At 41.7% G+C, this 17,367-nt stretch overlaps 1 protein-coding gene across 6 annotated transcripts in view; it reads right to left on the bottom strand.

Annotated features, from left to right (window-relative positions):
• The window catches only part of LOC129765356 (hemicentin-2-like), a 958,618-nt gene extending 941,631 nt beyond the window's left edge, over positions 1–16,987 (bottom strand). For 5 of the 6 annotated variants that reach the window (XM_055765587.1, XM_055765588.1, XM_055765589.1 and 2 more), the window contains exon 1: positions 14,538–16,987. The gene's annotated coding sequence lies outside the window, so the exon portion shown is untranslated. The remainder of the gene's footprint in view (positions 1–14,537) is intronic. The other variant, XM_055765590.1, reaches the window with a different exon arrangement.
• Positions 16,988–17,367: the final 380 nt, after the last annotated feature.

Below are 17,367 nucleotides of genomic sequence, written 5' to 3'. Positions count from 1 at the left end.
TCGATTTCAAAGACTAAAAGTCGATTTTCTCAAAATAGTCATCTCAGATTTTGATAAAATGGTAGATAAATGATGGATAAATATGTGCCCTACAACTCTTCCATACATCGCAACTTGTGCATATTTGAGGCAAAAAAGTTATTCTAACAAAAAAATTTAATTAAAAAATAATAATAATAAAAATGTTGAACGAGTGTTTTAGAGGTCTTAGTTTCAAATCAAATGTAATAAAACTTATGAAATTTATTATGAAAATCAAATGTAATAAAACTCATGAAATCAAATGTAATAAAACTTATGAACGAGTGTTTTAGAGGTCTTAGTTTCAAATCAAATGTAATAAAACTTAAAAAACTTTATGAAAAATGTAATAAAACTTATGAAAAACAAATAGAGTTATCACAGTTCCGTTTTTGTGTGAAGAACTTTCCTCCGATATAATGATGAAGACATTTTCTCGTACCATGTCAAGACATTTGAAAAAAAATCACCTGGCATCCCTGCGACGCACAACCGCTTGCATTCTTGCTTGCATTTGTTTTGATGACATTTGTACCGTTCGCCCCAAAGTATATAGAAATAGCCTCCAGGTATGCTACATTACTCAATGCATTATTGTGAGTTCTTATATTCAATGTTAGCGTTTATTATAATTAATGAAAAAATTTCAACAAAACATATAAATATGACAATTATATTGCAAGTGGTTTGTGTGGTGGTTGTCTCGTTTCAAATACACTGCGTTTAGCAGTAAAACATATGCCTTCTATATTTGTTTATAGCTTGCGTAATGAAACACAGCATACCTGAAAATTTTATATGCGTTGCTCTCAAACGATCAATTGGTGTGGCCAACGCCCCTCTAAATATGAAAAAGAATATTCATGAAATTTCAATAAAAATAATTTTAAAAGCGATTTCCATTACCACTTAAAGCTAATACGTACAATAAAGCTTTGTTTTACGTTTGAGCCGATTTTTTTTCATGGTTATTAACCAGTTTTAGAACACATTTTATAATGCGCAAACCGTGAATGATTTTTGGCGAAATCGGAACCATGTCCGTATTTTTTAACCTACTTAATAAAAAGTTTTTCCGATTTGCTTATTTTTTTGTATCAGCAATTCGCTATTTTTCATCCATAGATCGCTAATTTTTTGGACGCTCAGATTCCAAGATATCGTCACTGACCAACTTACCCATATGACCAACTAGCCCCGCCCTACCCTACTTAATTCTAATTTCTTCGTAGCCTTGTGCGAAACTGAGCTGAGTTCTCGTTATAATCAAATAGATAAAACATGGAATTAAAATGACGCGTGATTGCTCGTATTGGTTCATTACCACTGTAGTCCTGTCTCCATCGTGGCAGGCGAAAGAATTCGAAGGTCCTAAGTGCGTAGCCAGGACCGTTTATGTCCACTAGTGCCAGGAGGTTAGGTGCGTCGAGTTCGACGTTCAGCAGCTTAGCGGCAAAAACAGCTTTCGCATTCTTCCTCCTTTGTTCTAATGTTTCCAGTCCTAGTAACTGGCATCCGTCCTGGTAGGGCAGCAGATTGACCGGATCGTTCCACGGCAAGTTGCGAAGCGCAAATCTCACAAATTTACGCTGAATGGCCTCTATGCGATCGGTTACGGTACTGTGAAACGGATCCCAGATGATCGAACCCGTCTCAAGAATGGGACGAACCAGACTGACATACAGTGATTTCAGTGTGTAGGGATCTTTGAACTCCTTGGTTACCTTTCCAATAAAACCAAGCTGTCGTCGTGCTTTCGAAATTACTTCTGAATGATGGTTTTTGAATGTTAAGCTCGAGTCCAAAGTAATTCCGAGATCGCGCACCGTCTGCACGCCCGTTAAGGGTGTTCCATTGATAGTGTATTCGAATTGCAGGGGGGCTTTCTTACGATGGAAGCTGATGATGTTGCACTTTGGAACGCTGAGGTTCATGTTGTTGGCTCGGCACCATAATGCAAACTAGTCCAGTAGCTTCTGAAGCCGGCGACAATCATCTTCGTTATCAACGATCACGAAAATTTTTGTGTCGTCAGCGTATATCAGATAGCACCCGTTCTCCAGAAGTAAATCTGCGTCATTCATGTAGAGCGAGAATAGCAGAGGGCCAAGATTGCTTCCCTGAGGCACTCCTGAGAGATTACAGAACCAGTCTGAGGTTGATGATCCAACCTTGACCGCAAGAGCTCTATTACAGAGATACGACTCCAGCCATTGAACACAATTTTCAGACGAGCCCATTTTACGCAGTTTACGTAGAAGAATTGAGTGGTCAACACGATCAAAAGCTGCTTTCAAGTCGGTGTAGATTGTGTCCACTTGTTTGCGCTGACCAATATTTCTGATACAGATCAAGGTAAACTCAGTAACATTTGTGGTTACACTCCTTCCGGGATAGAAACCATGCATTTCAGCAAGGCGAGCAAGGCAGATGAGTGACTTTAATATTGTTTGAGAAAACAAGCAATATTATCATTTCTACTTGAACAGATGGGAAACGATAAAAATGCAATCTCATCGTAGTGAAGCCTTCAAGTCGATAGCCTAACATAGCACCTGTTTAACTCGTTCGGAAGTGTGAAGCACAGATAGAATGAAAAAAAAGACAGCAAACTTTTCGTTTGCTCGCATCTCTCCAAATACAGTGTTGAATTCGAAAGCAGCGGATACATTTCTAATCAATAATCTGCACACGTTATACCATGTGCACATCGTCGTCGTACAATACATATTTGCATTTTTGAGTTCCTAGGGTCGTACGCCGGTGTTCTGGCATCGGTGAAACGTGTCCCGCATGATATCAGGTGTGGTGTGGTGGCGTTCATTTCGCACCATGATAGCCACCCGATTTCCAAACCCATGAAAAATCCACCGCAACCGCAAAGCATGGTGCGGATGGTGGAGGCAGCGGGGGAAAATAATCCCTAAAACGCACATCTGAATGAATGTTTTCCAGCGAGTACGGGGGGATGGGGGGGACGGAGGCCGAGGAGCGTGAGCACGAGAATATGGATGACATCCTCGGGTTGCGCCGCCGATCCGGGATATGAAAAATTCCAACGCCCATCCCCATCAGCCCGGGTACACTAATCCCAAAGTGGTTGAACAGCACGTGGCGCTTTTTCAAAACTTTCGCTGCCGAGCCAACAGACAGCTGGGATCCGGAGTGGATTGTGTCATTCCCGCCCAGGCCCGTGCTTCGAGACCGAATGGAAGGAGAGCACATATGAACCAACAGAAGATTATCATAAACACATTATAATTTCAGCAAGGCGAGCAAGGCGGATGAGTTGGGGGATGTGAGGGAAAATTACGAAGAGTGTTTCTAGGCGTTGCGGTTACGAAAGGAATCTACCGTGACCGTCCGTCAGCCCAATCGATTCGTGACAACTTCCTCCCAAGTATGCCACAAAGTTGCTAGGATGGTTTAGTGCCAGACGATCAAGCAAAATGGCAGACTGTCTAAGCTGATGTTTTGTTTCGTTGTTTTGCAAGCAGATCGGTTTGGTGGTGCAGACTCACTTTGTGTGGACAAGCAATTTGCGAAGTAAGCAGGGTCTGCCCTCAATCCATACCAAAAGAGGGAGAGCAGATTAATTCAGGTTGTTGGATGAAACTTAATTTCGACTAAAAGCTCTAATGAGATTATGCCCCGCATGTGAGAGCAGTTGATGTGTGTACGTGTTCATGCGATGGTCAGTTCTTGTCAGTATTCAGGTGTTCTTTACTTTTTTGCTCTCTGGCGATAGATAGAACAATGTGATCACATTTTGACAGGACGGATTATCTGGGCTTTGGTGCTTGTTGCGAACGGTCTGATGCAAACCGAAATTCATTAGAAATCCTCGCTGGGGTCCGACTGTGGGGCAGCTCGTGGTGAGCGTTCGATTGGAAAGAGTGATTAGGTTAATTGTGATGGCAGTGAAAAGCAATCGATTAGTGGGATGGTTTTTCGGAATTAGGGCATTGTTTTACTCCAGTTGGAAATGGCGAGTGAGGCTAACCTTTTATTCACTTTGTAGTTGTTCTCCGCGATTGACCGGAATCAAATAAATTGCACACTGAATGTTGTTTGGAAGTACCAATACATTCTCATTGTGCTAGTTTTAGTGTTTCTAACTTGGGATAGTCTGTTGCCGACTGGCCTAACAACAACCAGTTTGGAAAGTAAGAAATGTTAGTATGATATTTGACTTGGTAGCTGATTTTTCCGGAGGTGGAAGAGGATCATATTTTATGAAAAAGGACAGTCATTGAACTTTTCTTGTTTTCATATTTAAATTATTGTGAAATGGCTACATTTTAGTAGTAAAAACCTGAGAAGTTAGTCTTTTCTTGAGCATTTCATTTTAACTCTTTCTCACAAAATGCATGTTGAACTTGATTGTTTGTACCAATTGAATAGAAGCTCTCTATCCACTATATCTTTTTCTTAAAAATTCAACTCCTATCTTTCAAATTTCACTCCAATACCCTTCAAACATTTTACGATTGTATTGACATGTAATTCATAGTTATGTTCTTTTGAATCGAATAAAACTTTTTAAAAATACTAAATTTATTTTAAATTTATTTTTATTTGGACACAACCTAGCACTACAAAATTACGTAGGAAAAGAAGCCGAGCCACGTTGTCGGGGATCTTCTTCACGCTATTTGTGCTTATCTTGCACATTCCTATTGTTGCTCACTTGTCTTGACCAATAGCATTCGTTACATCATAAATCACAATTTTGCTGAAGATGTCAACCTCCTATCGGCTGTGTAACATTTACCCGAATACGATTCACTCGAAACATGTTTACCCGAAGCACATTGATCTAAATGTAGCAAATACTCGAATGTATCGTTTACCCGAACGGAGAATGAAGAAATCTGAAAAATCTGATTTTGAGTTTGTTGCGTTCAGTGTTACCCCCACTTAATGGCCTACCCTTGCATTCGCGCTGCACTTGCGTCTGGAAATTTCTAGTGCGTTTGCTAGCATCCGCTGTCACCAACACATACACAAGAGGAGCAAAATGTGCATGTTTCCCCCTCCCATGTTAGAATAAAATCAGTTCTAGTTCGATCACCGCACAACGAAGTTTAGGTTTTTTACTCCCGTTTTTCCCGAACAGTGCAAGCACGTTTGTACTAGTTCAAATTTGGTTTGGTTTGGTGAAAAATTGTCCCGCTTGGATTCCCTCCCAGTCACAACAGAGTTTGATCAAATTTTCGACCGGTCAGAACGCGTGATTTTCATTTGGATAATATCTGACATTTTCCAGTTCTTCAATAGTTAAATTCAAAAAAATGTATTTTTATTATTATAACTGGGTTGTAGAAATATTTATTAAATCGCAATATTACCTCTCTCATTGTCCTTAGAACGAACGCTGGATTTGATTCGCAGTGGTTTATAAATATTGTAAAGGGTGTGTCACATCAAATTGCATCACGGAAAAAACGCTGTAGAAATTCGCCCAGTAGACCGATCCTTTTGAAAATTTTAGACAGTAAAATAAAAACTATTAAACAACTTTTGGCATTTTCTTCTTATTCATACTTCGAGCTCAAGCCCGTATGCTCGTACCTTCCTCTTTACCCCGTCCATAAGGTTCTGTACAACGTCAGGTTGTAGTTTTTTTTTGAACAGAAATCCATTTTCTCTTGAAGTCCGCCTCCGATTTGACAACTTTTGGGTTCTTCCGGAGGGCCTGCTTCAGAATCGCCCAATATTTCTCTATTGGGCGAAGCTCCGGCGCGTTGGGCGGGTTCATTTCCTTTGGCATGAAGGTGACCCCGTTGGCTTCGTACCACTCCAACACGTCCTTTGAATAGTGGCACGAAGCGAGATCCGGCCAGAAGATGGTCGGGCCCTCGTGCTGCTTCAATAGTGGTAGTAAGCGCTTCTGTAGGCACTCCTTAAGGTAAACCTGCCCGTTTACCGTGCCGGTCATCACGAAGGGGGCGCTCCACTTTCCGCAAGAGCAGATCGCTTGCCACACCATGTACTTTTTGGCAAACTTGGATAGTTTCTGCTTGCGAATCTCCTCCGGATCGCTGAATTTGTCCTCTGCGGAGAAGAACAACAGGCCCGGCAGTTGACGAAAGTCCGCTTTGACGTAGGTTTCGTCGTCCATTACCAGGCAATACGGCTTCGTCAGCATTTCGGTGTACAGCTTCCGGGCTCGCGTCTTCCCGATCATGTTTTGCCTTTCGTCGCGGTTAGGAGCCTTCTGAACCTTGTATCTACGCAGGCCCTCCCGCTGCTTGGTCCGCTGGACGAATGAACTTGACAAATTCAGCTTATTGGCGACATCCCGGACCGAACTTCTCGGATCACGTCTAAACTGCTTAATTACGCGCTTGTGATCTATTTCACTGACGGAGCATCCATTTTTGCCGTTCTTCACCTTCCGGTCGATGGTTAGGTTCTCGAAGTATCGTTTTAGTACTCTGCTGGCCGTGGATTGGACGATTCCCAGCATCTTACCGATGTCCCGATGTGACAACTCCGGATTCTCGAAATGAGTGCGCAGGATTAATTCACGACGCTTTTGACGTAGGACTACGTCTAACCGGAAGATATAGGGGGTGAAATGGAAATCTAGGCACTCAACAAGTAGGAAAAAATGCAAGATTTGGAACGCTTATAACTCGAGCATTTCTCAATAGATCGCAAAGGTTTTTGCATCAATTGATAGGAAATATATCTACGCATCTATCATAACGAATAACGTTTCATTTTTCTTGAGATGAATAATTGAATAATTGTGAAATATCAAGCATTGTCAAAATGCACCATGTGCCCATTTTTGATTGGTCCATTTTGTGCTCCTCAAATCGTACCGACCAAAACGGGCAACCAGAGCAGCAGCGAAATAGAATGAAGCATGATTGGAAAGGAAAAAGAAAAAAATGAACGAGACATTGGTCGCAGTCTCACACATGCGTAATTCTCGAGCCAGCCAGTCAGCTTAAAAATCCCCGCTCCGCTGCCGTAACGATCATTCTCATTCAAACCGTACACCACATCGGTTCGCATCACAACACATCAACAAACCAACCCAAGCAGCCATGTCTGGACATGGTAAAGGAGGAAAAGTGAAGGGAAAGGCAAAATCCCGCTCGAACCGTGTTGATCTGGAGTTCCCCGCAAGGGTAACTAGACCGAGCGCGTTAATACCAGTGCACCGGTCCACCTAGCCGGCGTTATATAGTTTCGGCCGCCGAAGTGATCGAGTTAGCTGGCAAAGCTGCTCGCGACGATAAGAAAACCCGCATTCGGAACAGAACACATTCGGTTCGGTGGACATCAAGACAACAGGCAGATGCAGTGGCGAGTGGCGAGTGGCAAACGCAATCGTAAAACGGCATCAGGTAGCAGAAGAAAAAAGTTTGTTCTTTATACAAACTGCTTTGGTGGCAAATCCAGAACAAGGCGCCATCGAGGGCGTTCGAAATGGATTTTTTCAAAACCACGAGTACTAAGTTTTCTAAATTGGAATCATTCCATAAAACAAGGCGCTTTTCAGGGCCATTAAGCCTTCCAAAAAAGAGTTTAGGAAATACAGTTCAATGCTTTCTAAAACATTATCCAAAAGAATAATAAAACACAAATTGCTTTTTTCATAATTTGTTTGCCAGGATCTGATGAGTATGTGAATTTTGCAGTTGTTCTGAGCTTATTGGTAGTTGGGGACTTTCCTGATTATTCAATTTTCACCAATTCTTAAATTGTTTCTAGATTGAAAGTACAGTAATTTACAATTAGTTCGACATTTAGCTAATTGGACGGACATGTAATGCGACTTATTTAGTTGGACATTTTTGTAAACATAGAGATCCAAATTATGACCCCATTGAAAGTCGACACTGTACCACTGTCATCGCAAATGTTCAATTACAGTTTAAAATCGCCTCCAATGCGACACTGAGTGGCGCTTCGGCACGTCGCATTGAATGTAATTTACTGAACAACATGTCACAAGCTGTATGGGAAGAAATTTTCCAACTGTGAAAGCTGTGGCGAGTGGCAAACGCAATAGCTAAACAGGAAGGTTTAACCGAACAAGATGGGAATATCGAGTGATAACAAAAATACAACACCAAAGGTTCTTTTCAGAACCATCAACATATTCATAAAGAGTAAACAGTAAACTAATCCATTTTTCAGGTAGATAGGTAGGTATTCACGTAGGAGAAGAAAATAAAACAATATATTTAAAATATATATTTAACAAAAGCTGTCCCCTTTATATAGTCCTACGCCACTCCGGTTATGTCCCCGACATTACCCACCCGTCTTTTTTTCGTTCGACGACATTTTTCCAAATTTACGAAAAATTGACAGTGAAGCATGGCCAACGTGATCTATACACTCTTATCTGATTATAAGCGAAAGCTGAAGATATAATTCCTAAAAATTAAATTTCAAAAGCATCTTACCGATATCCCGATGTGACAACTCCGGATTCTCGAAATGATTGTACAGGATTAATTTACGACGCTCTTTTTCGTTCGACGACATTTTTCCAAATTTACGAAAAATTGACAGTGAAGCATGGTGATCTATACACTCTTATCTGATTATAAGCGAAAGCTGAAGATATAATTCCTAAAAATTAAATTTCTACAGCGTTTTTTCCGTGATGCAATTTGATGTGACACACCCTTTACCTCTTTTATGACAATATGACAATCACTTCATTCGAAAGATGAAATTCTACGAGTACCAAAAACAAGCTTCAATAGCTCAAAAACTGCTTTTGAACGCCGTCTTCATGCTTCACAGTAACACGAGCAGCATTCGTCCATGTAATTCGAGAGTAAGCTTACATGGAATGGTTTCTCTCTCCGATGTCACATTGCATCGAGAAGAGGAGGGATAACAATTAGCCAGTCTGTGGATACAAAATTCAGTTCCACTCGAGACAGTGATCATGCTACATGTTACATGGGCTGAAAAGTCCCGGGATTTTTAATGAAAACAATCGTTTTTTCGGCGAAGCTGTACATAATTTCTTTCGAGGGCAATACACTTGGTATAGCGAGTTTCCAACATTTCGATTCCCTTTCCGTATTAGGAAACGTCTAAGTCTTAGGAAAATATGCCTCAGTGCCACTCTGCAGACTGTCTATTGGACTCAGAAGTGTGGTAATGGATCCACGTTTCATCCATTGGCACAAAACGTCGAAAGAAGTCCACTCGATTACGCTTCAACAACGCCAAACCGGCTGTTGAATCATCAACGCGCCACAGTTTTTGGTCGACGGTCAGCAAACGCGGCACCCATCAGGCGGATAGTTTTCTCATGTCCAAAATGTCGTGCAAAATATATCCCACTCCCACTCCCACTCTCGCTATCTTACTCGATGCACTTTTTTTATGATTTCTGGATTCGTAGCCTCTTTTGGCCTTCCAGAGCGAGGTGCATCTGCGGTTCTCGTACGGTCCATTTTAAATACACTCAGGTTTTTTTTTACGCGGGGGATACGTACCTCGTAAAAAAAACCGCGTTAATTGGAGAAACCGCGTAAAAAAAACCGCGTTAATTGGAAAATCCGCGTAAAAAAACCGCGTTAGTTCGAAAATCCGCGTAAAAAAAACCGTGTTAATTGGAAAATTTGCGTTAATTGGAAACTCCCCGTAAAGAAAAAAAGGTCACATAAAAATCCTCTTGAGAATCGTGATGGGGTGCGGCATACGCTCTGAGGGAGCTTGAAAGGGAGAGATATGAACTGAGAGAGAGAAGTGATGTTGCTCAGGTTTACGCGCAAAAATCGCGCTTATTTCATTCCTAAATGGGATTGATGCTATGCATGAATTTCATTGTGTGTGGCTCTCGACGAGCGGACTTAAATACATGTACATGAATCTTTCTTCCCCCAGCCGTTATGTGAGGTTGGATGAAACTTCGTTGCACACGAAGGTTGTACGGAGGATTTCTGCTTCGCAGTGGTGTGCTCATCAACCCATTCTTGCACAAGCTTTATGCTATCTCGAGATACTTCTTCTTGCACTTGCAGATTCATCAGCTAGCGACCCAGCTTGTATTTCTCCTGGAAATGCTTTCTCTGCAGCGCTAATTGCCTCTGTTCCAACTCTAACTGCTTCTGGTCTAATTCTTTCTGTTCTGTCAGGCATTTGCGTTGCAAAATCTGTCCTCCGACTTGACGTGGTCGTTCCCATCGAAACTGGCATAGGCGGTGGTGAACAACGCGGGCAAATTGAATCTGTGTTCGCTACAGATGCATCGAACCTGGCACATAGGTGCGGCACTAATATCCGTCAATAGCACTAAGTTCCGTCATATGGTCTCAGGAAGCATGAGGGACAGATTTGATATTGCCCAGTTTTTTTTACGCGGTGACCGCGTTAAAAAAACCGCGTTAATTGGAAAATCCGCGTAAAAAAAACCGCGTTAATTGGAAAATCCGCGTAAAAAAAACCGCGTTAATTCGAAAATCCGCGTAAAAAAAACCTCGTAAAAAAACCGCGTAAAAAAACCGCGTAAAAAAAAACCTGGGTGTACACTAAACCGCCAATAATCTGTTGTTTTCGAAGGAGCAGAGAAGGAATAACATTTCGTCAACCACTTGATTGATTGTTCAAGAGTTTTTCCCATCAAGAAGCAATGTTCAATCAGAATATGATGTTTCTCTTTTTCCATTTTATAGACGAATGCTCAGGTGGTAACAACACTTAAACAACTGTAGTTTGTGAACAAATAAATGGAATGTCATGAATATTCACACATAAGCTAGTGACAGATGAACCTCTCGAAATGGATCTTGTTCATTTTTAGTGGAGCCAAATCCTGGGACTATTCAGCCTGTGTGTATATATGTATTTTTTTTTTCATTTGGTATTGAGGCAGGAAGGGGCGAACAAGAAATTATTGCGACACCGAAACTGTCATGCCTATTTTCTTATAATGTTTAGAATCAAACCAAAATTTTAGGGTAGTTTTATACATATATTTACTTCAAAAATCAAAAGAAAAGTTAATCGATGGAGCCTTGAGTGTAAAATTGAACGCATTTTCGCTTGATGCCCTCCATCGAAGTCTTTACAGTGTCATCCGGTACCAGTTTCTCAGGAAATGGAAAATTTTTTTATAACATGTCCTTCTCGTCTTTGACTGTCTTCTTGCTCTTCCGAAGTTCCCGCTTTATTATTGCCCAGTACTGCTCCACCGGGCGCAGCTCCGGACAGTTTGGCGGGTTCATGTCCTTTGGAACAAAATGGACAGAATTGGCCTCATACCACTCCAGGACACTTTTAGAATAGTGGCATGATGCCAAATCTGGCCAAAATAGCGGAGCTTCGTCGTGCTGCTGCAAGAACGGCAAAAAGCGCTTCTCGAGGCACTCAGATTTGTAGATCTCGCCATTTACTGTGCCCTTTGTCAAGAAAGGCTCACTCCTCAGTCCGCAAGAGCAGATGGCCTGCCAAACGAGATATTTGGAGGCGAACTTCGACATTTTCTTCTTCTTAAGTTTGTCGTCCACATCGAACTTGCTCTTGCCGGTGAAAAACTCCAACCCCGGAATTTGCTTAAAATCGGCTTTTATATACGTTTCGTCGTCCATCACACAGCAGCCTTATTTTGTCAGCATCTTCTCGTAGAGCTTCCGTGCCCGAGTTTTAGCCGTCGATTGTTGCCGCTCATCGCGGTTTGGGAAGTTCTGTACCTTGTATGTATGTAGTCCAGCTCTCTTCTTTACATTCTGGACGTAGCTCTGCGACATGCCGATCTTATTAGCCAAATCACGGCTTGAGACGTTGGGATTTGCTTTAACCATCCGCTTCACCATTCCCTCCGTCTTTTTGCTCTCCGGTCCCGGTTTTCTTCCAGCTCCTTTTGCCAACGTCAACCGCTCCTGGAACCGCTTCAAAACACTGGAGACGGTTGAATGGTGAATGTTCAACATTTTTCCCAACTGCCGGTGCGACAGGTCAGGAAATTCCAGGTGTTTGGAAAGAATTTGTTCTCTCGACTCGCGTTGGTTCACCTCCATTTTCGTTGAATCGAAAAACACCAATTTCGAGTTTGACAGCATGTAGACAATACACATTAATGAGAAAGTGTGCAAAATTTGGTTGATTTTTACCCAATGGTAAAAAAGTTATGCCCTGTTGAATGTGTCGCAATAATTTCGTGTTCGCCCTTTATTCTAGTCTAGAGATTTGAAAAAAATAAAAAAAAAACTTCATATTTCTGAAGTTTAGGCATTCAAGATATACCCTAGAAAGGACTTTTCGAAAATCTCACGATTTACCAAATTATCGTCATTTTAGTGATGCGGTATCTAATCTAGTACGACCATAACAATTAACTTCAAACGCGTTTCATTGGAAGGAAGTTTTATTGGAAGGAAATCCACAATTCCATTTCTTCTTAACAAATGTTTTCGATACTCTCCACTGCCCCACATCAGAAGAAGGCTCAGACAAAGGCCCACTGGTAGTGGACACTTACTAACAGAACCAAATAAAAGGGATGGGGAATCTAATTGCAAGCAAAAATGAAATCCCAGCGGAGCTTACTTGCTTCGAAGGGTTTCACTATATAAAAAAATATAAAAAGAAAAGACTAAACGATTTTAAAGTAAAATAATTCATGCCTCTATAGACTACAATAAACCAAACTTCTGGAGATAATTATAAAAACAAAAAGAAACTGCATGAATTGTTAGGTGGTTGACACTATTGAAGATGTGGAGCCGATCTGGCGTAGTGGTAACATCCATGCCTCTCACGCTAAAGGTCACGAGTTCAATTCTCACTCCCGACATTCTTCCAAAAATGGAAGTAAAAGTGACGAACTAGCCAAATGAGTTGAAAGTCACTATAATACAGACAAAAAAAAAACTATTGAAGATTATATTAATTCACAATCCTGATCATATAGTGTTTCGGTGAAAAGTGCGTTATACTTGAGATCTTGCCTGCTTTTTGCCAAATCTAGCTTACTATCTTCGTTCTTCTAAGCCATAATAACACCACCCTTACCAACCCGAATGTACTTAATATTCAATAATTCCTGAGATCCTCTAAGCTCTTTAAGGGGGAACCCTGTCTGGAAATCCAGAAAATAATGAATTTTCGTGAATTTTTTTCGAATGTTACGAATAAAGTGAAGGGTTCGTGTATTTTGGTTATGGTTTAAGGAATGTCTTAAAATGTATTTTCCATTTTTTGAGTGCGCGAATAATGAATATGACGCTGTTGACAGCTGGATGCGTAGATGCTTTCTGAAAATCGGTTCTGAAGCAACGGGGTGTCGTTGAACAAATTCCAATGAATATTTTGAAACTTTAGGACAATACCTGAAGCGTTACATAGGGGTTTTTCAAAATTCGAAAATTGCCAAAACGGCGGCCATTTTAGTTAAAAATAGGATATTTTTCAGGAAAAATCTTCAAATAGCGATTTTTAAAAAATAAAAAAAAATGAAATATCAAAAAACGCCTTAGATAATTCATTTTTACATGCTGATAAAAAATTTCAGCCAAACCGGTCGAGTAGATCCTGAAGTATCGATACCACCAGTTGAAATAACATGGTTTCGAGAAAAATGCGTTTTAAAATTCGTACAGCCATACTATATCCCTTGAGGTGACTTCATTCTATTAACTGTAACTTTCCAAGGAAATCAAATATCGAAGAATCCCTTTAGGCCAATATTTTTGATGGCATAAGCTTCCCAAAAATTCAAAAAACAAAAATTCATTTTTTTTCGATTTTCCAGATCGGGGTCCCCCCTTAAACAGTTCCAGTTATAATGGGGTAAGCTCATCGCGCAATGTCACGTTCATTGCTCTCCTATTGAAAATGAATTTTGAACAAAATCAGATTTATCTCCCAGTTCTAAACGGTTGAACACTTTTTCAATAGATGGGTAAGAGATGGTACAATCGAACGAGGATTACTACGAATAAAAATGTTTATAGATTTTCCTGAGAATTATGTGTTTTTCCATCGAAAAACCGGACTATTTCAACTTGCACACCCAGTATATGCGGTATTCAGTTCCGATTCTAGCCGCAAAATTACACATCACTTAATGCAATTCACTAGCCATCATAAGTTTCAAAACAAACAACAAAATGCGAACGCAGAATACCTCCTAATACAATAGCATATCAATAACCATCAAAATAAACAGCGATTTGGCTATGACACAAACCCACATGGCCTGGTTTCCCACGGAAACCAGCAAAACATAAACTACCCAATAAACCGTGACACTAAACAACAAGTGGAGCACACACATTCTTCCACATGGCCATCCACCCACTTCTCCTCCTCTCGTTCGCGAGCAATTTGCGAACATCGATGCTCTCTAATGTCTTATTCACATCACATCCGCCAACCCGACGCTGTATCGGTAGTCATATTACAAGCCTGCCGAAGCTGCCCCCACCCCCACCGTTAGACGCAAAAAATCATGAATACCTAAGTGGGGAAAATTCTCGCGGGAAAAGCGCGAATAGCATTAACATGAAATTAATATATTAACATACCTGGGCGTTTCGTCAGTGAAGCTTCCGCGCGAGCTCTGGTTCTTCTGCTTTTGATTGATATTCCACAGATCGATGCCCGACGGGTCTCCGGGAGTTTCCCACAGCCAACACAGGCTGAATTGCAACAGTTATTGCTGTTTTATAGACACACCGCACAGAAGCGATTGAGAGGGAAGAAAAAAAACATGCACCACCCACGCAGCACAAATACTTTTTTTTTCACCCCCCAAAGGCAAACAAACAAATCAGCAGTTTGTGATCTGTTGTGCAAAATAACGAACGGGGATGGTTAATGTGTGGCGCGCGGAAACCAGCCTTCCAAATCACAATTTATGGCGTTTTACTATGCTGACGTGGCCCGCCTCCGTTTTCCCTCGTTTTCCGATCACTTTCGTTGTTGTAGCTTTTCGGGACACTAAGCGCAAATGCACCCAAAACCACTCACACAAATTTTAAATTCGAATTTTTCACACCTAGTACCAACGGAAATCGATCACCGACTGAGTTGGGTCGATTTGCCCCTTCCGGTGTCGCGAGGGCGAATGTCGCAGCGCGGGCGGGCGATGTAGGCGGTGAATATTTGATGCACATAAATTTTTGGCGCTGACACAAAAATACTGGATTTTTTTTCCAATGGCGTCACCAAAACGGGGTCTGTTTTGCACTGCTATAGTTGGGTATTTTTGGAATGCACATCCACATCGGGGGGCTGCTTGCAAACGACCCACCGTGGACCAATGATTTTATGATTAATAGGATGCTTCGCTTCAATGATGACGGCGTTGATGCAGCTCCAACGGAACACACCGGGGACATTAATAATTCACCTTGTGTTATCTGCTAGTTAGGAGATTACTTTTTTTTCTCTCTGTTTTCATTCCGAAGAATCGAGCTTGGTAAATGGTTTCGGAGCACACACCGTGATGGGTTATACTTAGAAGCGCAGTTATCGTCGACAGGGGACACAGCTCATCTTATAAGTATTTCGATCGCGTGCTGAACTTACAATGGGAAAATGAATCACTGAGGGATACTTCACTGTTTGTACATGATTAGCGGCAAGTGTTTGCTTTTAATCAACCTATTATTATCTTCCAAGGAAAGACCACATAGTTGTTGGGCGTAATACTTCAAGTCACAAGCTTTTATGGAATGGAAAGAAGGTTTTGGTACACATCACTATTTTATCCCAACCGTAATCAATCAATTATTCTGTAATGACTTTGATTTGATTTATATTCAAACACTGGAAATCTCTTCAAAACTTGTACAGGAACACTCATCGGGAAACAATTTCCATTTTCAGCACCATATTACTTTACCACCAATCACTCGTATGGTTTTTTTGTGCAATATTATCAACATATATCCCATCTGCTTCAATATCTCCTGAAAAGTGCAGCAAATATCCAACCGTTTTAAAATTTGCCTATGTCTCCTCAATTAGATCTACACTTGTGACAAAATCAAAAACTTTGTTTTTTTGCCACAATTTTCCTCCCTTTTTTCCACATGAAACACTGGTTCACAGAAGAACGCTCACAAGTTTCACTAGAGCACAACTAATCCATGTTTGCTCGATTTCCGACCATTGGTCATAACATTACGTGGAATCTCCTCTCCTACGGAAATACACAACGATTGTAAAGGGACATCGGTCCGATTGTCGCCCTTGGAAGGCCAACCATCCGAGCACACAAATCTAGGCCACCGCACCGAAACTTAGTTCACGGTGTGGACACCGTCCATCACAAATCCTAAGTGGCCGGAAAACTTGCCCCCAGGATCGAAAAAGTTCAGCTTCCGGAGCACGAGTTTTAAACACCGCTACAGGCGACCCACCACCGGTCAGTATAAAACACGACTCGCACGGCTCGAGCAGCACGACTGTCTGACGATTCGTACGGCTCCAAAGCAGGACACACTCCGTGCCCGATTCGACGGGGTTTTTTTTCTTCTGCGAGGATTCTCAAAAACACGAATATCCTCGTTCTAGTACTGCACTCACGTGAGCCGACCAACACCTCACACACCCCAGTGGCGGTGGCACGGACCAAGTTTCACAACTACACGCTCAACCTACAATCGAATCCAAAGCTGCAGCTGATCGGTGTCGAATTCTCCCGCTCACAAGAAACGCGACATTGCCATCGGCGAGAAGAGATTTTGCAAAGCAAACTCCCACCATCCATCAAAATTACTTCCTTTTATACACCATAATCACACATAACGAGTTGCGAATATCCATCCTTCCCAATTACGACTAACAACATTTCATCCATAAGAAACGCTTTTTCAGGTTGTCAACTAAAACACAATTCGCACTCATGCGAATCCACTTGAACAGACTGCTTCGGGTTCCAAAAGCTGACACAATTTTCACAAACCGCAAAACTTCTTGCGAAAGCAGCAAGAATTCAAAACTCGCCCTATTTACGACTGCCAACCCCCAAAACAACTTTCGCGTGAGTTCGGGAAGCCACACACTGATCTGAGTCTGAGAGTTTCTGTTCCTCTCCAGCGTCTCACTCATTCAGCAGTCTCTCACTCTCGTCCTCTCCCAATTCAGCACCCGCTGAATCGAATCGCTTCGAAGACACACGTGAGAGCGGGAGTCCTTTTTCGCAGCCCTCTCAAACTTTCCTTCCTCCACGGGAATTTGTTTTTCGCCATGTCTGGTCGGAGGTTTGGCCGCCGCCTGTCGTCTACACTCCGAAAGGAGGTGGTGATGGTGGAAACTGTTTTGAACTCTCGCACTCTTTCCTCGTCGCGCTGCTGTTCGTTTGCTTGCCGATGCTGCCGACATTTTTAACCACCTTCCCTCGGATGC

The sequence above is a fragment of the Toxorhynchites rutilus genome, chromosome 2, assembly GCF_029784135.1.
Source record: "Toxorhynchites rutilus septentrionalis strain SRP chromosome 2, ASM2978413v1, whole genome shotgun sequence".
Classification (NCBI taxonomy): domain Eukaryota; kingdom Metazoa; phylum Arthropoda; class Insecta; order Diptera; family Culicidae; genus Toxorhynchites; species Toxorhynchites rutilus.
Note: the sequence above shows the minus strand (reverse complement) of the source record. Positions and strands in the feature narration are given on the sequence as shown.